The sequence below is a fragment of the Stegostoma tigrinum genome, chromosome 13, assembly GCF_030684315.1.
Source record: "Stegostoma tigrinum isolate sSteTig4 chromosome 13, sSteTig4.hap1, whole genome shotgun sequence".
NCBI lineage: Eukaryota > Metazoa > Chordata > Chondrichthyes > Orectolobiformes > Stegostomatidae > Stegostoma > Stegostoma tigrinum.
In genome coordinates this window covers 51,699,447-51,719,356 of record NC_081366.1, presented here as the reverse complement: position 1 = coordinate 51,719,356, position 19,910 = coordinate 51,699,447, and the positions used below count along the sequence as shown (strand labels likewise).

The 19,910-nt window shown below is 43.4% G+C and overlaps 1 protein-coding gene across 2 annotated transcripts in view; it reads left to right on the top strand.

Annotated features, from left to right (window-relative positions):
* sh3tc2 (SH3 domain and tetratricopeptide repeats 2) overlaps positions 1–19,910 on the top strand; it is a 112,392-nt gene that overhangs the window by 24,050 nt on the left and 68,432 nt on the right. The window lies entirely within an intron of this gene.

Genomic DNA, 19,910 nt, shown 5'->3' with positions numbered 1-19,910 from the left:
AGGTGTTGCTTATAAGTGAGACATTACAGGACACTCTACTTCTGTTATATTCTTTATTACGTTTACATGCCCCTTGAAACCCAACTTTTGGTCAATTTTCTTAATATCTCCTGGTTCAGTGTCAATTTTGTTGGATGATATAGCCGTATACTGCCTTAGGACACTTTATTACTTTACAGGGATTTTATAAAAAGATTGTTATTATTGGTAGCAAAGCACTTTGAGATATTCTACTGGCATGAAAGATGTTACGTTAAGCCAATTAAAAACCAAAAGAACTGTGAATGCTGTAAATCAGGGGCAAAAATAAAGTAAAAATAAAGTTGCTGGAAAAACTCAGCAGGTCTGGCAGTATCTATGAAGGAGAAAACAGAGTTAACTTTTCGGATCTGGTGACCCTTCCACAGAATTGATGGTGGCTGGGACAGTGATAGTTTATATGCAAAAAATTGAGAGGTGGGTGGGGTAGGGAGTAAACGATAGGATAGAGCCCAAACAGAGAGAAAGACAGCTGGACAGACAAAGGAGTTGCTAACAATCAGGCTGGGAGGGTGTGTAGTTGTTAATGGGGACTATTAGTGACTAACAACAGGGGGTGTGAAGTGGCAGGCTATGTGGTAACAAGGCCTGGCGTATGGGGTAGGGGGCTGGGACACGGGAGAATTTAAGCCCTAAAATTATTGAATTCAATCGTGAGCCCAGAGGGCTGCAGGATCCCCAAATGGAAAATGAGATGTTGTTCCTCCAGCTTCGTTGGGCTTCGCTGGAACACTGTAACGAGTCAGAGACAGAGATGTTGGCCAGGTAGCAGGGTGGTGCTTTGAAGTGGCAGGCAACAGGTAGTTCAGGGTCTTTTTTGTGAGCAGAATGTAGATGTTCTGCAAAGCGGTCACCAAGCCTATGCTTCGTTTCCCCAGTGTAGAGGAGACCACAGTGTCAGCAGCGAATGCAGTAGACTAGATTCTGGGGAGTGCACGTGAACTGTTGCTTCACCCAGAAGATATGTTTGGACCCTTGGATTCTGGGGAGGAAGGAAGTAAATGCGCAGGTGTTGCTCCTTCGTCGGTTACAGGGGAAGGTGCTGTAGGTCTGTGGGGAGGTGTTGGGGGTGAAGGAAGTATGGACCAAGCTGTCCCGGAGGGAATGGTCCCTGTGGAAGGCAGACAAGGGAGGGGAGGGGAATATGTGTCTGGTTGTGGCATCCTGCTGGAAATGGCATCTGATGAGCTTCTGGATGTGGATGCTGGTGGGATGGTAGGTGAGAATAAGAGGAAGTCATGAGATGAGGCTGGGAGTGGGAGATTTTGAAGTGAGTAAAATCCACATTGAGACCATTGGGTTGTAGGCTCCCAAGGTGGAATATGAGGTGCTGCTCCTCCAGTTTCCGGGTGGCATCATTGTGACACTGGACAAGACCCAGGATGGACATGTCATCCAGGGAGTGGGAGAGGGAGTTGAAATTGTTCGCGACTGGAAGGTGTTGTCATTTGTCATGAACAGAGAGTAGGTGCTGTACAAGCTGTCTCCGAGCTCTCACTTGGTCTCCCTAATGTAGAGGAAGCCACATCAGGAGCAACAGATGCATTAGACCATATTGGCAGATGTGTAGGTGAACATTTGTCTGATGTGGAAAGTTTGTTTAGACCATTGGTTGAAGGTGAGTGGGATGATGTAGGGGCAGGTGTAGCACTTCCTGTGGTTGCAGTGAATGGTGTTGGGGTGATGGGGCTAGTGGGGAGTGTGGAGTGGATGAGGGAGTCACAAAGAGAGCGGTCCCTACAGAAGGCAGATAGGGTGGGGAGGGAAATACATCCTTGGTTGTGGGGTCAGATTGCAGGTGGCAGAAATGGTGGAGAATGATATATTGAATCTGAAGGTTAGTGGGGTGATATGTGAGGACAAGGGGGATCCTGTCTTTGTTTTTGTTGCGGGGAGGGAATGTGAGGTCAGAGGTGCAAGAAACACAAGAGATGTGGCCGAGAGCATTTTCGACCACTGAAGGGGGGATATTGCAGTCCTTGAAATAATAGGGTGTCACTGATGTTCGGGAGTGAAACACCTTGGGAGCAGATGCGGTGGAGGCAGAGGAATTGGCACCAGGGGATTGCATTCTTGCAGCAAGATGGGTGAGCGGAGATGTAGTCTAGGTAGCTGTGGGAGTCAGTGGGGTTGAAATAGACATCAGTTTCAAGGCGCCATCAGAGATGAAGACAGAGAGGTTCAGTAAAGAGTGAGAGGTATCAGAGATGGTCCAGGTGAACTTGAGGTTGGGGTGAAAGGTGTTAGTAAAGTGGATGAAATGTTTGAGCTCCTGTGGGAGCACAAGACGGCGCCGATACAGTCATCAATGTAACGGAGGTAGAGGTGGGGGGAAGGGCCAATGTAGCTGTGGAAGAGGGACTGTTCCATGTATCCCACAAAGAGGCAGGCATAGCTTGTGCCCATATGGGTACCCATGGCCAACCCCTTAGTCTGTAGGAAGTGGGAGGAGTTGAAGGACAAGTTGTTAAGGATAAGGACGAGTTCAGTTAAGCGGACAAGGGTGTTGTTGGAGGGGTTCTAGTCAGGCCTGCGGGAGAGAAAGAAGTGGAAGGATTTTGGACCATCTGCATGGGGAATACAAGTGTACATGGATTGGATGTCCATGAAGATGAGGCGTTGGGGGCCAGGGAATTGAAAGTCTTGGAGGACATGGCGGGTGTATGTGGTGTCCTGGATATAGGTGGGGAGTTCCTGTACCAATGGGAGAGAAAATAGAGTTGAGGTAAGCGGAGATAAGCTCAGTGGGGCGAAAGCAGGCAGATACAATAGGTTGGCCGGGGAAATCAGGTTTGTGGATTTTATGAAGGAGATCGAAATGGGTGGCATGGTATTGGGAAATGAGGTTAGAGGCTGTGGCTGGGAGACTACCGGAGGTGATGAGGTTATGGATGGTCTTGGAGATTATGTTTTTCTGGTCAGGGGTGGGGTCACGATTGTGGGAGCAGTAGGAGGATGTGTCAGAGAGCTGGCGCTTGGCCTCAGTGATGTAATGGTCAGTGTGCCTTACCACAAGTGCGCCTCCCTTTTTTTTGGGTTCGATAGTGAGGTTAGTGTTCCGTATTCACAACACTGTACAATTAAACTCTTCGAAGACCTCAATATTGATTCCAAAGATTGCTAATCAGACTTTTGAATAACTAATCTCAGACTCTGTGAATAATCAAGTCTGAATACCAGTTTGCAGTTTAAACAAAAGACTTAGCACTTTAGTAGAACAAGATTAAACAGCAAAGTAATCTAATTGATGTCTGTCTTTAAACCCAATAACCTTTTGTTTTCAAGATAACAAAGTGTGAAGCTGGATGAACACAGCAGGCCAAGCAGCATCTCAGGAGCACAAAAGCTGACGTTTTGGACCTCGACCCTTCATCAGAGATGGAGGGACTAGGCCCAAAATGTCAGCTTTTGTGCTCCCGAGATGCTGCTTGGCCTGCTGTGTTCATCCAGCTTCACATTTTGCTGTCTTGGATTCTCCAGCATCTACAGTTCCCATTATCTCTGAATCTTTTGTTTTCAGTCCCATTCGCACAAGCAGTTCAGGGATAAATAAAAGGAAGTAACAAAACTGGCCAAACAACTTAAATGGTTTTCATGATGTGTCATTCCACAGGTATAGATTATAGTTCCTTTGTTGATTTTCTGAAGATTTTCAGCGCAGCCTGGGGACATCAGTAATATTTATGAGATAGCAGGAGCTGCAGATTCTGGAGAATCTGAGGTAACAAGGTGTAGAGCTGGATGAACACAGCAGGCCAAGTAGCATTATAGGAGCAGGAGAGCTGACATTTTCAGCCTAGATAAAGAAGAGTCTAGGCCTGAAACATCAACTCTCCTGCTCCTATGATGCTGCTTCGCCTGCTGTGTTCATCCAGCTCTACGCCTGTTACACCAGTAATATTTATGACTTAGTTTCTATTCTCTGAATTTCCAATAGTTGAAAACTGGAGATTAAGGAGAAAGGTTTATGGCCTTTATGCTGTTAAAACAGCCAAACTCCTCCCAGAAATGGAGTCCAAAACCCAATTCAAAACTCTGATCTCTCTCTGACAGACTGACTATCTGCCTAGGAGTTCCCAGCTACCATTCAATATCTGTCGTCTGCTCGAACATAAAGTGTGTCCTAGACTTGCTGGAACTGATTCTCGATCACCGACCTTATTAATGGCCAATATCTGCTGTACGTTTAAACATAATCATCTCCTCAATGTCAAACCGTCTGTGGAACCTTTTGACCAAGAACTGACCTGCAGTTCGCTTCCTAGCCTGGCATCACAAAGAAACAACAGCTTTTTTGTTCTTTTATTAAAATCCAAGCTGTTGCCTACAGTCCGTAGGCTATTCCCAGTTCACACTTCTCAGTCTACATCCAAACCAAAATTGATAGTAGAATAAAATCAAAATAATGCAAGCTCTGCGGGTTTTAAGAAGCGATATGTATTGGAAGAGAGTAGATTTGTGCAGATTTGTAGGACGAAGAAGACAATCATCGCTGTCAATTAGGTATGCAAAAGATAACAATTATACTGCGTGACTAGTTTGAGTATGAAATATGCACTTCAGCTGGAAAGACCTGAATCATGCTCTAGGGTATGATTTGCACTCTACTTATCAGTGAAAAGCCCTGGTTTAGTCATATGGATTGATTCCTATTTCTCAGCAGTCATTCTTTAAAGTTTGAAAAGTGGACAATGATGTCCTTATGCTTAACCTTGTTTAAAATGAATATGGGATAGGCATAAAGGAACATTAACTTCACAAGCAACAAAGGGAACAGGTGAAAACTGGTCAAAATAAAATAGCTAAAAGTGGAGACTAAGGAAATGGAACATGAATCCAGCTTTAAAATGATAAGCTTGACCATGAAAGAATGCAACACAGTAACAGTCATTCATTTGGTGGATGAAAAAGAGAAGCAGTGACAACATTCATCTCAATGACTGGACAATTTGTACCAAATATAGTCCAGGTATATAAAGTTTAATAAACCAAATCCATCCATTAGCCTAATCTTATGCCAGAAGTTAATAATTGTAATAACACAGAATTTTTTAACATTTATATACACATTTGAATTGTTCATAAATCAGGGACTGTGAAATCCTGGCGGAGATCCTTATGTCATTACTCATTCTTCCATATAGTGCTTGAATTCTTTGCAGGTATGTGTTATTATGAAAGATATTATCATTAACTATTATAATTCCACATTTGCAACTTACAGAAATACATTTATCAATGTGTAATGTGTCTAGCTGAACAGTTAAAGGTTTGGTTCAGGAAATGCGTGACCTGTATTTGGGATCAGAGATAATGGAAACTGAAGATGCTGGAGAATCCGGGATAACAAAGTATGGAGCTAGATGAACACAGCAGGCCAAGCGGCATCTTAGGAGCACAAAAGCTGACGTTTCGGGCCTAGACCCTTCATCAGAAAAGGGGGATGGGGAGAGGATTCTGAAATAAATAAGGAGAGTGGGGAGGCGGACCGAAGATGGATAGAGTAGAAGATAGGTTGACCTGCAGTTGGAGGAGAAAAGTGATGAATCTGTTTTTGATTAGTAATAGTCCTTGAAGCAATTGAACTTTTTTAAATGTATGAATTCTCCATTGAACAATAAAAAGGACCAAAGGGTAAAATTTGACTTTTTAAAGACATTTACTGCAACAAACAAGCTTAAATCAGCAAAAATTAAACATCAATAAGCAGGCAACTGATATGTCAAGCTGAAGAAGAGCTAGTTTCACTTTAGCTAATTGATGCAGCTGTATTTTGCCTTTTAAAACTGCTTAACTTAATGCTATGCTTCTGGCACTTAGCTTGAATGGAACAGTCCCAAAGTTGTTTCCAGCTCACCAGTAGAGGGTCAACCCTTTCTTTTATGCCTGTTTGAAATTTTCGAAGTCCTTTGGTAATTATTCAACTCTGCCAAGGCTTTCCCACATATGATTATCACTGGAAAACACATTGAGAAATTCCCCTCTCCTTCAAATTACAATAGTCACGATTCTGGGAAGGATGTGCAGGTGAAGTGTTGCTTCACCTGGAAGGTATGTTTGGCTCCTTGAATGGTGGGGAGGGAGGAGGTAAATGGGAAGGTGTTATACCTTCAGCGGTTGCAGGGGAAGGTGCTGAGGGGCTTTTGTGGGGGTGGGGTGTGGGGTGTAGGGAGTGAGGGAAGAGTGGACCAGGGTGTCCCGGAGGGAATGGCCCCTGTAGAAGGCAGACAAGGGATGGGATGGGAACAGACATATTGTCCACCTTACACAGGGATCATTCCCTCTGGGACACCTGGTCCACTCTTACTTCACCCCCAACACTCCCACACAGTCCTATGGCACCTTCCCTTGCAATCACCAAAGGTGCAACACCTGCCCATTTACCTCCTCCCTCCCCACTATCCAAGGGTCCAAACATACCTTCCAGGTGAAGCAACACTTTACCTGCACATCCCAGATTCTAGAGAACTGCATTCTCTGCTCACAATGTGGTCTCCTCTACATTGGGAAACAAAGCAGAATGTCTATGTTCTGCTCTCAAAAAATACCATGAGCTACCTGTTGCCTGCCACTTCAATGCACCACCTTGCTCCCTGGCCAACATCTCTGTCTCAGGCTTGCTGCATTGTTCCAGCGAAGCTCAATGCAAGCTGGAAGAACAATATCTCATTTTCCTCCTGGGGGCCCTGCAGCCCTCCAGACTGAATATCGAGTTCAACAATTTTAGGATCTGAACTCTCCCATGCCCTAGCCCCCTACCCACACACCAGGCCTTATTATCACATAATAGAAACCAAAAGTACCGTGGAAGCTGTAAATCAGGAACAGAAACAAAGTTGCTGGAAAAGCTCAGCAGGTCTGGCAGCAACTATGAAGTTCTGAGGAAGGTTCACCAGACCCGAAATATTAACTCTGTTTTTTCCTTCACAGATGCTGCCCGACCTGCTGATCTTTTCCAGCAAATTTTGTTTTTGTTCTTGTTACCACATAGCCTGCCATTACAAACTACCTCTTGTCAGCCACCAACAGTCCCCATTTACATATATTAACTTCCTAGCCAGATCGTTATCAACTCTTTTGTTTATCCAACTGCTCTTCTTTTTCTTTGGGTTCTACCTTATCATTCACTCCCTACCTCAACTCCCTCCCTATTTTATGTATATTAATCAACATTTCCTCAGAACTGAAGTAGCTGGGAAAATGTCACTAGACCCGAAGCGCTAATTCCAATTTTCTTTTTCACAGAAGATGCCAGACCTGCTGAGGTTTTCCAGCGACTGTTGTTTTCTTTCCTGATTTACAGCTTCTGCAGTTTTTTTTGGTTTTTATTGTCCATTGTGCTAGCTGTGTGCACATCTGACCTTCCACAGAGCTATTAGCACTGGGTTTCATACTGACATCATGTTGCTGAGCAAACAGCGTGATTACTGTTCATTTCTTGCCACAATAGAACAAGTTTGGGGTAACAATGCATCCCTGTGCCCAACATGTATCTCCCCCACCGCCCTTCCCCTTTTACCTCAGTCCAGATTGTCCATTATAGTAATGGTTCCACATTGCATGCTGTCTGTGAAAGGTTATCCTGTGCACTTCCAATTAATTTTCTTTTCAATTGAGGGATGCAGAGGTTTACTTACTCTAGAAAGGAGTACAGTAGACTTTTCCCACAACACAAGGCCAGCCAAATCTGGCAACAACATGTGCAGAAGTGGAGATAACAAGGACCTGTGACATTCAGTATAGGAGTGGAACATTTTAAGCTTGGTTCTACCAGACTCAAAGCTATAGCCCTGTTATACATTTAAAAATCATACCTGCCTTCTCATTCTGTAGTGTTAAGCAGAACAGCTTTCCGAGGTTACACATATCACAAAAGGACTTGAGTGTTTTGGGCAGCCATTAACAAGAACCGAAGGCAGTGAGCATAGTGCTCCTAAAAGGTGAAAGGATATAATGTAAACTTTCACCTTGGCCTCTGAATGCACATCCGGTGAAAAGATGTTGAAATCAATATCATAAATTAAGTATATAAACAATTCATTTAAAATAGCCATTTCTGAAAACCTGAACAATGAGAAGTTACAAAGTGTTTAGAATCAGTTCACAGTCATTTATTTACTGGAACATTTTAGGTGTTTGTTAATTATTTCCAGCATTGCCAGTCTGATGGTAGTTATCTTTCATAATCTCTCCATTTAGTGCATTGGGTGTGATTTACTGCTATTATCAGCAGTAGTATATAATTTTACATTGTGACCTCATACCTCGAAGTTGCCACACCTACTTTAAGCCATTTAGTTCTGTTTTCCAAAAATCAAGTTCTCCAAAGATTTTTCCTTCAGGTGTGGAAGCAGGTAATGTGAAAAATAAACTTGGCAATTGACAACAAACTCTGCAAAACTTACAACTAGATGCTTTATTTTCATTTGGTGATGACAGTACGTTTTTGAGGAATCTTTTGATGTATCATCCCATCCATTGAATGCACTACCAAGAGTACAGTGACACTTTTTTTACACAAGTCAAATTCCACTCTGTGTTCAAACATTGCAGAAGAATACATAATTACAAAACCTCAGTTTCAAACTGTCACCTTTTATTCAAAACAAACTCAGTTCACTCAGTTTGACCTCTTAATTTCATAGAAGTTTCAATTAAAATATATATAAGATAATTAACATGATATTTGGTAATGCTGTAAGATAAAGGCAGTTACTGTGTAACCGTAATCTTCAATGTTGTAGAATAAGCTGATGCTTTATAGATTCTACTGACTACAAGTTGGCTTTAGCTCTAATTGCTCAGGAAGCAATGGTAAATTAACATTTCCTTGAAAGACCTCCTTGTAAAACAACAGAGTGGCATTCTTGGATAACAAAGTGTGGAGCTGGATGAACACAGCAAGCCAAGCAGCATCTTAGGGCATTCTGTGTTAGTCTCTGATAAGCTTGTGACACTTAGAGCAATTCCCAAGTGGCTATAGAATGTGAGTTTAAAAGACTAGAGAATGAGAATGACATGAAGGCATCGTGCAATGATTTAATGTTTGAGATCTCAATCCAGTCAAATGCTATCCTTTCATTAGTTATTGTTGTGAAGCTACCCTCATTTCTTAGGCTTGGTTTGTGTTTCTAGTCAGTTGTCTGATATTGTTCTTATAAATATTTTAACCTTGACCAGTTGAAGGTTTTATGTTAATAATTTTTGCATTATTGCAATAATTCTCATGATTTGGATCTTGTTTGGAGCTATATAATTTCGGATAGGCTCAGAGAGAACTGACCTCAAAATTCCAACCATGGCCAGCTCAGCCTTTCCATTAATAAACATTTGGCATTTTTTTTTCTTCATTGGAGACAGTGTAAAGCCAGCATTGTTTTCATTATGGTGACAAATTTCATTTTATATCATGCTTCTATGTATTAGAAAATAAATGAAAAGATTGAGAGTATTGTTTATGAAGGCACTTTTTTGTTGCTAATATAATGTGGTGCATTGGTAGTAATCTGCTAAGATATTTTTCTAAGAATGAGGGGAATCTCATAGAATTTTATAGGTTTGTAACAGAATTGGATAAGGTGGATGCAGGAAATCACATTTTGAATAATCAGTGAGTCCAGAATCAGGGGCCACAGCACAAAGATAAAGGCAAGCCTTTTAGGACAGAGATGAGGATGAATTTCTATCAGACAGTGGTGACCCTGTGGAATTCTTTGACACAGGAAACTGATAAAGTCAACACATTGAAAGTTTTCAAGAAAGATAAAGGTAAATTTCATAAGCTAATAGAATGAAAGGATACAGTGAGAAAGCAGGAGCAGGGTACTGAGTTGAATGATCAGCCATGATCATATTGAATGGTGGATCAAGCTCAAATGGCCAAATGGCCTGCTTGGGGCGGCACAGTGGCTCAGTGGTTAGTACTGCAGCCTCACAGCACCAGGGACCCGGGTTCAATTCCAGCCTCGGGCAACTGTCTGTGTGGAGTTTGCACATTCTCACCATGTCTGTGTGGGTTTCCTCTGCGCGCTCTGGTTTCCTCACACAGTCCAAAGAATTGCAGACTAGGTGGATTGGCTATGCTAAATTGCCCGTAGTGTTTAGGGGGATGGGTCTGGGTGGGATTCTTCATGGGGCAGTGTGGACTTGTTGGGTCAAGTGGCCTGTTTCCATGCTGTAGGGAATATAATCTAATCTTGTTCCTTTATTACATGTTTCTATGCAAACATTCTTTGATTCTGGAGATATCCTAGAGGATTGAAGAAACTACCATTGTACAAAAAGGGAGGGAGATAATAACAAGGGTGACTACAGGCCTCCATTACCTTTAGCACCTGACATTTGGAAAAATGTTTAAGTGTGTTATTAAAGATAAGAACCGAACATTTGGAAATGCATAATAAAATCAAGGAGTAAGTATAGCTCCCTTAAATGGAAGTCAAGCCTGACAAATCTATTAGAATTCTTTGAATAGGTAACATGCCGGTGAGAGAAAGAGGAACCAGTAAACATAATACATTTGAATTTCCAGAAGAATGTTTGATAAGGTGCTACATGTTGCACTATTAGTAAAGGCAAGAGCCCATGATATTGGGTGTAGTATATTAGCAGGAATAGAGGATTGACTATTAAAAGACAGAGAGCTGGGATAAAGGGGTATTTTCAGGATGTCATTCTGTCACTAGAGGACTACCACAGTGGCTAGTGCTAGAGCCACAACTACTTACAAAATATATTATTGTCTTGGATGACGAAATTGAATGTGCTATCACCAAGCTTGTAAAAAGACACAAAAACAGGTGGGAAGACAAGAGGTGAGGATGACACACCGAGTCTGCAGACTGATATGGAGAGGTTAAGTGAAAACTTGGCAGATGAAATATAATGTGGAGAAATGTAAAGTTATGCACTTTGCAGGATGAATAGAGGAGCTGAATATTATTTAGAATGGAGACAGACTGTACAAAGCTTAGAGAGATCCTGGGATACTCGTGCATGAATTCAAAAAGGCTAACATCCATGTTCAACAAGTAATAAGAAAGGCAATTAGACCGTTAACCTTATATCAAAGGGAGTGGAGATTAAAAAAAAAATCCTGCTAATATTATCTAAGGCACTAGATAGATCACACAGAGAACGTTGTGATCATGTCCCCTTTTCATCTAAGGAAACATATACCTTGGAATTGAGAGAATTATCAGTGGGTTGAAGATGGGTATGAGCGATTTTCTGGTAAGGAGACGTTGAACATATTGGGTCTGAAGTTTATCAGAATGAGGGACAACCTGACTGAAACAGACAAAGATCCTGAGGGGGTTAAACAGGATAGATGTGGAGAGGCTCCCCTTGTGGGAGTATAGAGGATCAGAAACCATATTTTTGAAGTATACGGTTATCCATTTAAGACAGAGATGAGAAAATATTTCTTCTTTCACTGGGGTAATAAATTGGTGGAATTCTTACCATAGAGGGTTTTAGAGGCTGTTACAGGTATGTTAGGAATACTTCAAGGGTGAAGTAGACAGATATTTAAGCAGTAAGGGAACCAAGGGTTACGGGGAAAAGGTCGGAAAGTGGAATTGAGAATTATAAAAGCAGCCATGATCTCATTGGGCTGACTTGTTTGTTAAAGTGGCTGTCTTCCGCTCCAGTGTATTATGGCCTTCAGGAAGAGTCATATTAGAGTCAAAACATTAATTTGGAGAGAGAAACAAAGGTGTTTCCAGCCCTGCTGCGTTTTTCTAGCACTTTGTTTTTATTTTTGATCTCCAGTACTTGCAGCACTTTGCATTTATTTAGAGCCACAATAAGTCAACTTGATGTGCAACTTGGCAGTACAACTTGCAGGTATTACTTCCCAGGCACCTTCTGTCCTTCTTCTTCCAAATGGTAATGGCCAAGTATTAGAAAGGGCTGTTGAAGGAAGTTTGCAGAGTTGTTGTCGTGCATTTTGTAGATGGTATTCACAGTAGCAATGCTGCACCAGCGATGGTGGGAGTGAGCATTTAAAGTGGTGGATGGGATGCAAATCAAATAGGCTGCTTATTCCTGGATTGTGTCGTGCTTTTGTTGAGTTTTGTTGGAGTCAGACTCATCCAAGTAAGTGGAGAACATTTCATTGCATTCCCTAACTTGTGTCTTGTCGGTGGTGGACAGGCTGTGAGGAATTGGGAGATGGGTGACTTGGCACAGAATTCCTAGTTTCTGGTTTTTATTGTAGACATAGATATTATCTGACTTATCCAGTTAAGTTTGCCATCATTAGTGACTCACAGCAAGTTCATAGTGAGAGATTTGAAGATGAGAGTGCTGTTGAATGTTAAGGGAAGATGGTTGATCCTGTCCTGCTAGAGTAGCATGTTGTTATGTATCTGTTTTCCACAGTGAATCCAGGAATTTGATTTTACAGTGCTCATTGTCTGCTGTCTGTCGGTCTGTGTGTGTGTGTGTCGCTCTCTGTCTCTCTCACTCTCTCACATACTCGCAGACACACACACAGGCAAGAGCTGTTAACTGTTGTTTTACCACAGGAGGCATGGCCATAGGTGGGATGACAGGCAGATGAGCATAGGTGAGTTAAGTGTTGCAGTCTGTATGTGGAAGAGGTCAGTTGCTGGGTAAAATGAAAAGCCACAAATTTGGAGCAGGCACCTCTGAAGGAGCCAGGAACCAACAAAGGAGCCAACCTTTCTTGACATCAACAATGGCAGCTAAACCTGCTGGACATGGGTTTTATCCTGCAATGGGTATACCACTGATGGTACTGGGGTCAGGCTGCTCACTGCCAACCCTTATCCCATCTGCTATAGAGTTTCAGCAATGTCAACAGGTGGGTTGCTGGTGGGAAGGTAACTGGCTAGATTTTATGTACCCCCCCCCCCCAACCACATTTTTGCCTTTTCAACCCAATTGGGGCGTGTAAACCCCAGCCCCAGGATTTGTCTACACACTGTGTAGGCATCTTTCCAGGCATTGAAAGATGTGGGCTTGGTGAGGAAGTTGAGAAACCTTGAGAGGCCCATTCAGAGCCTTGATATTGAGAGTAGCAGGTCCCATTTTCCAACAAAGTGATGGGTGGCAAGACATGTTTCTCACTATTGAGAGGCAAGAGGCTTATTTGCATTCATTAGCATAGAATTTCTACAGTGTGGAAGCAGGACTTTTGGCCAATCAAGTCCACATGTCTTGCCACCCATCACTTTGTTGGAAAATGGGACCTGCTACTCTCAATATCAAGGCTCTGAATGGGCCTCTCAAGGTTTCTCAACTTCCTCACCAAGCCCACATCTTTCAATGCCTGGAAAGATGCCTACACAGTGTGTAGACAAATCCTGGGGCTGGGGTTTACACTCCCCAATTGGGTTGAAAAGGCAAAAATGTGATGGGGGGGGCACTTAAAATCTAGCCAGTTATCTTCCCACCAGCAACCCACCTGTTGACATTGCTGAAACTCTATAGCAGATGGGATAAGGGTTGGCAGTGAGCAGCCTGACCCCAGTACCATCAGTGGTATACCTATTGCAGGATAAAACCCATGTCCAGCAGGTTTAGCCGCCGTTGTTGATGTCAAGAAAGATTGGCTCCTTTGTTGGTTCCTGGCTCCTTCAGAGGTGCCTGCTTCAAATTTGTGGCTTTTCATTTTACCCAGCAATTGACCTCTTCCACCTACAGACTGCAACACTTAACTCACCTATGCTCATCTGCCTGTCATCCCACCTATGGCCAAGCCTCCTGTGGTAAAACAACAGTTAACAGCTCTTGCCTGTGTGTGTGTCTGCATGTATGTGAGAGAGTGAGAGAGACAGAGAGCGACACACACACACAGACCGACAGACAGCAGACAATGAGCACTGTAAAATCAAATTCCTGGATTCACTGTGGAAAACAGATACATAACAACATGCTACTCTAGCAGGACATGATCAACCATCTTCCCTCAACTCTGCAAATAGCATCCCACCCAGACCCACACCCTATTCCTTAACCCTGCATTTCCCATGGCCAATACACCTAAACTGCACATCATTGTAATCTGGGACGAAATTGGATCACCCAGAGGAAAGCCACTCAGACACAATGAAAGTGTACAAACTCCATTCAGTCGACCGAGGGTGGAATTGAACTTGAGTCCATGGTGCTGTGAGGCAGCAGTGCGAACCAGCTGAGCCACTGAGCGTATATTAGCATTCCATTATTACCTAATTCCCAATATAAAGGTTAGAGTACTTTTACTTGGTGACTACAGCTTACTGCTTGCTGCTCCAGACCTCCATCCTGGCCACCAGTCACTAACATCTCAGGGTACTTACCACGCACCTCCGCCCGCACCCTCCACGCCCCCACCATTCACTGATCTTGGCATCAGGCATATACTACTCTCATTGAATTGTCAATGCAGACCTCCGGTCCACTTGTAAGATGGTTCAGCACATGCTATGCTTTGGAGTGCGGTTCTGTCATTTATTGGAATGCTACACCCAGGCCACATTTTGAGCAGGGACAGGCACTCTCTGGACTAGGCTAAATCTCAGGGATCCGTGCTTGCTGTCTTAACATTAAATGCTGTTGTGACTGCTTGAATGTTCGTGGCTTACTTGCATTGCCTTTTCATTTTTCTCCCTCAGCCAGAGCTAGCAGACTTAATATTTCTGTTTGTCTTGTCTTCAAGTGCAAGCACAAAGCCGGGTAGCTTGTCAACAGTCATCAGTCAAGGAGTGCATAAATTAAGCAGAGCATTGTGTTACACCAATCTCATACCTGCACCATGTGTTAGCAGTGTACACACACTGCATGTGCTTCAAGTAAATGGCCATGCCTCAAAGTATAAGGAGATTAGTGCTCAGTCAAGTTAAGGGAGACACCCTCCAGTCAGGGAATCCCAGCACAGTAAGTGAAAGGCAACCTACAATATCAGTTCAGGGATTTGGCCATGGTCAACTGTCTGCTTAGGTGGTCATGTTCAGGGCATCCATACCTCTTTCTTCAAGGATGTAGACCACGGTCAGTTCAATCAATCCAGAGAGTCGCAAGAAGTCAGTCTTTGATCTGCACAGAGAACATCCATGGATCTGAACAGTTATCAATCAAGGCTGACTGTCAATGTCTGTCAAGGGCCACACTCCGTCCTGAGGCTTTATCCAATAAAAGTCAAGGGTGGAGTTATCAAGGGCCTCTGCTGTAGGAGGAAGCTGGGGAGTTCACCTGTGGGGATTAGAAGTAGCAAGCTGAAACGCAGAAGGGTTAACAGGTATGAAGTGGGTAACTTAACATATAAGGTGACAGATGATAGATGATGGCAGGGAAAGTGGTAATGTAGGTTGTTTTGGGAGTAGGGGTGCTGTGTGGCATTGACAATCAGCAATACCTTGATTCAATGTTGGAGGAGTAGCAGTGCATCATTATATCTAGCATGCTTACTCAATATGCCAGTGACTAAGGAGATCAAGAGGGGAGATGAACAGTTAAATAGATGGGTTGGATGGGAATTTGGGCAAATTCAAACCCAATCAGTTTGATGGAGAGGGTTACCAAGAGGGAATATATACATTTGGGGGTTCACACGGGGTAAGATGTTGAGCCTGAGACTTACTGCATGAAGAGTGACTGCTGTTTCCTTTCATCATGATGCAATAACAAGTGTGCAATGGAGTTGAATATAGCTGCCACAACTACTGGAGAGGGTGGATAAATTTCATCCTGTGGGGAAGGGTGCTGCATTTTCAGTTGAGCAAAGGCAGTTCAAAGGGCAATAACATTACTCAGATGTCCATACAGTTCAGATAAAAGGCACACCCTGTGAGCAATACATGCTGAATGCAAGCCTTGAGCATTAGCCTACTGTGTGCAGTCAAGTCCTGCTCCCAAACACTTGTGATCACATTATGCAGCATCAGGAATTAATTTCTTTAATATTCAAGCAATGTGTTGTGGCATGGAAAGATTGACCCTTGTTGCTAAAGTAGCAAACACCTTCCAAATTTACATAACTTGCTCACGGTGCCGAAGCTGCTCATTTTACAATTTGGCCCATAGAAAATCATGTAGCATTGCAGATGGCTAGACTCTGTATCTTCAATCTTGTAGTTGCAGGTAGACAAACATTCATTTACAGCTGATGACGAAAAGTGCATATATATTAACAGAAGTGACAACATATTTACAATGAAGTGTGCCCTATGTTGTCTTAAAAGGTTTTCTTCCTTTCCATCTAAAGACATCTCAGTGCAGTCCCAGTGTCTGCAGCTTGGGTGAAGGAAATTTGTCCTACACTGAAACTCGTTGAGTTTGGAGATTTTGTTGGGTGACCCTGGAGCATTTGTGTCCAGAGGGCCCAGCCAACCTCTGCTCGAAATTTACACAACTGACAGTGCCAGGGAGGGTGGAGGTGGAAGTCCTGACCATATCTGGGGAGTCCTGAGACCATACTTCTTCAGTGACTCTATATGATTCCTCCTCCAGCTGGGTGCCTACTGACAATCTCATACCCCCTTGTGACGAAGGGGCATCTAGATTAAGGCCAGGGTTCCTTGTCTTTCTGAAAAAAAACAAATGCTGGAGAAACTCAGCAGGTCTGGCAGCATCTGTATGGAGAAAAACAGAGTTAACCTCTTGAATCCAGTGACCCTCTGTTCTGATGAATTCCTGGACTCAAGAGGTTATTTTTGTCTCCACAGATGATGCCAGACCTGCTGAGTTTCTCCAGCATTTGCTATTTCAGATTGCAACATCCTTGTTTTAGAGCCTTGTTTTTCTGTTGTGTTGCTGTTCATAGAATCCTACAGTGTAGAAGCAGGCCATTTGGCCGATCAATTCCACATTAACCTTCCAAAGAGCATCCCAGCCAGATCCACCCCTCTGCCCTGCCTCCGTAACCCTGCATTTCCCATGGCTAATCCACCTAACCTACACATCTCTGGACTATATGGGCAACTTCTCATGGCTAATCCACCCAAACTGCAAATCTTTGGATTGCACAAGAAAACAAGAGCTCCCAGAGGAAACCCATGCAGATATGGCAAAATTGTGCAGACTCCAAACAGGTAGTCACCCTGGAATTTAACTCAGGTCCCTGGTGCTGAGAAGCAGTACTGCTAACCACTGTGCTGCCATCCTGCCCTGCTGATACAGAGCCTACAATACTGGAGCACAGATCAGTTTGTTTATTCAGCAGGTGCAGATTCCTGTCTTGGCAGAATCCAGCCGGTCCATGGAAGCAGCTAGATGCTTGCATGCCTGAGGCAGCAGGATAGCAATGATATAGGTTGCAGGATGGCAGCGATGTGTCAGTTTACCTAGTGCCTCTGACAAACCTGCCAACTGCTCCTGTTTCTGCTTGTGCCTTTGTATGCAGCTGTTAATTGATGACATCGTGGGGTTCTCTCCTGCCTGCGGTTAAGTTGGTACCTCGTCTCCGGCCATGAGTGTCAGTGACCAGAAGTCATGCTTTCTCAGTCAGCTGAAGTGATGCGGCAGTAATGTAGTCACCAGTTTGTCTCCCAAGGTTCTAATCTAGCTAAAATACAGACCAAAGATTTGGGTTGGAGAGTATCTGAGTTAGTCGAGGCTGAAGGGGGTCTCTCTGAGACGTCTGTGGCTTCACCCTCAAGATGAAGGACAGAATATTTTGTGTAACTGTCCCTCTTGACCAGCAAACACTTATGAGGGCTGCACTCATTGCTGGAGGAGGCAAGAAAAAATGAATTGTGAAAAGGAGTAGAAGTTCAGGAATAGTAAGAACACACTCATGGGGCAGCAATGGAATAGTGGTAGAAATGGGAAAAGCTTCTTACTTGGTTGTTGGGATATGGATATTTTGAGGTCACCACATGGGCTGTGAGCTCCTCACTATTCATGTCAGGCAACCCACCAGCTATTTTCGCTCTTTTCACCCTATTGGGTGTTGATGTCTCCCTGAACGGGATGGTAGGAGGGAATGAGTGAAATCAATATGGCTGTCATGAGGGTAATGCTAGTGCAGGTGGGGGAAAAGTGATGAGGTACCCCAGATGAGAGAGTAGGAAGCGTAAAGTATCTATAGGATTAGTAAGGTGGGAGAGTTGGTATGTATGAGAGTGCATAAGGAATGAAGTAACATACAAGACTGAGAGCAATAGACCATGAGCCTTGGTAGCAGAGAGAAGATGGTGGCATTTACTCTCACATAGCAGGGAAGGTTATTTGCCTTTTTCCTGAATTGTTGGGCATTTCTCCAGATGACATTGCACTGAACCAGAGGCAACTTCGGACCAGGCTGGCAGGATGTGGTTTTGTGGTCTCCTCTGCTGGCCGTGTGGAAGAAGACAACTTTTCTTTGTACCAACACATGCACCAGAGCCTCGATGTTCCTGCGCACAAAACAGGAGACCAGTTTTCCCTTGTGTGATATGTTCTGGTAAATGACACAAACCATGCTGCACAGCCCCTGAACTGCTGCATACCTTTGTGATAAACATGGTATCAGCTCAAGAAATGCCAGGATATCCTGCAATACCGAGTACTTCCACTGACAGCGAGTGGCAGAAGACAATGAGTGGAACTCCATAATATGAATGTAATGAGGTGAGTTTGGGAGGATAGTATGAGAGACATGCTAGGCCTCATGGAGAGAAAGTTTCCATTAAACTCAGAAATTACACATAATTGATCTGTGGTAAAATTCAACCCATTTCATGGTGAACAAAGAGTACAGAATATGCTAGCAATGACATCTTGTAATGACACAAATTTTTAAACAATGGTCTGGTGTTGTGATCTCCATTGCCGGTCTTGCCCTGCCTCTGCACCACCCCATCCAAAAGGACCCCAGGACCCTGCCCAAAGATTAGGTTGCCTGTTTCCCTCTATTTGTCTTGAACAAATGTTAGGAACCATGCAGGGCAGTTCCAGGCTGAAAGTGTATGACTGGGTACACAATGGGTTCTATAGCTGGAATGGCCACAAAGGATAAAGGTAATCTCCTTGAAATACACTGGGTGGTGAAACGTTCTAGGAAAAGCGTGTGGTAAGGTAGGACTGGAATTGGACATGGGAGCTGCCACATGGCTTGGTAGGCCATTAATGCAGTGAGTTTGGTAAGATAAAGCAAGAAAACTGGTGAGGGCCTGTGGAGAGAAAACCCTCCAAAACACCTAACGTGTCTTGGACTTACCTACAAAAACTGAGGATTATAGTATTGCCCTGGATCTAATGTGACAGCTTGCGTTTGCAGTTTGTCAAACCATTTTTGTAACAGCCCTCCTAATAGCACATCCACTTAATTGCATGCTATGTCATTAGTCTTTACCATTTCTCGGTTTAAGTCCTGCCCTTGATGTTATTGCAGTCTTTACCTATACCACCTCAGTGACCTCAATTCAAGATATTGCACAGAACCAGAGGTGAAAATCCACATCCAGAGCACCGGCAGAGATGATTTACAGAGCAGATTATCTGCAGAAAAATTGAGACTTTGTCCAATCTTGCCTCACAGCAGAAGCCTTCTTTTTTTAAATTGTTGCAGTAGAAAATACTTAAAAAAGTAATGTTTGGGCTTGCAAATCGGAAATTATACTTTGAGTAATGGAAAGATGTCTGTGACTTTAGAACAAATCACAACGTGTCTATCGGCTAAGGATCAGTTTTGTCAAGTTTCTCGAAAGGTTTCAGACTGCACAGCAGAGCAAGATCTCTGTTGTATATTACCAAACTCAACTCATTTACTACCTACCCACCCTAAGGCATGTCTCCTCACCCAATTAACCCATATTATCCCAGAATAACATATCACTACCAGGAAATCCTAGAATTGATTGGCATCCCTGGCACTATCTTTAAAATGTTGTCCACCCAGATAAGCACGAGTAGTCCTGACCTAACCTTGGACTTGGCAGGGA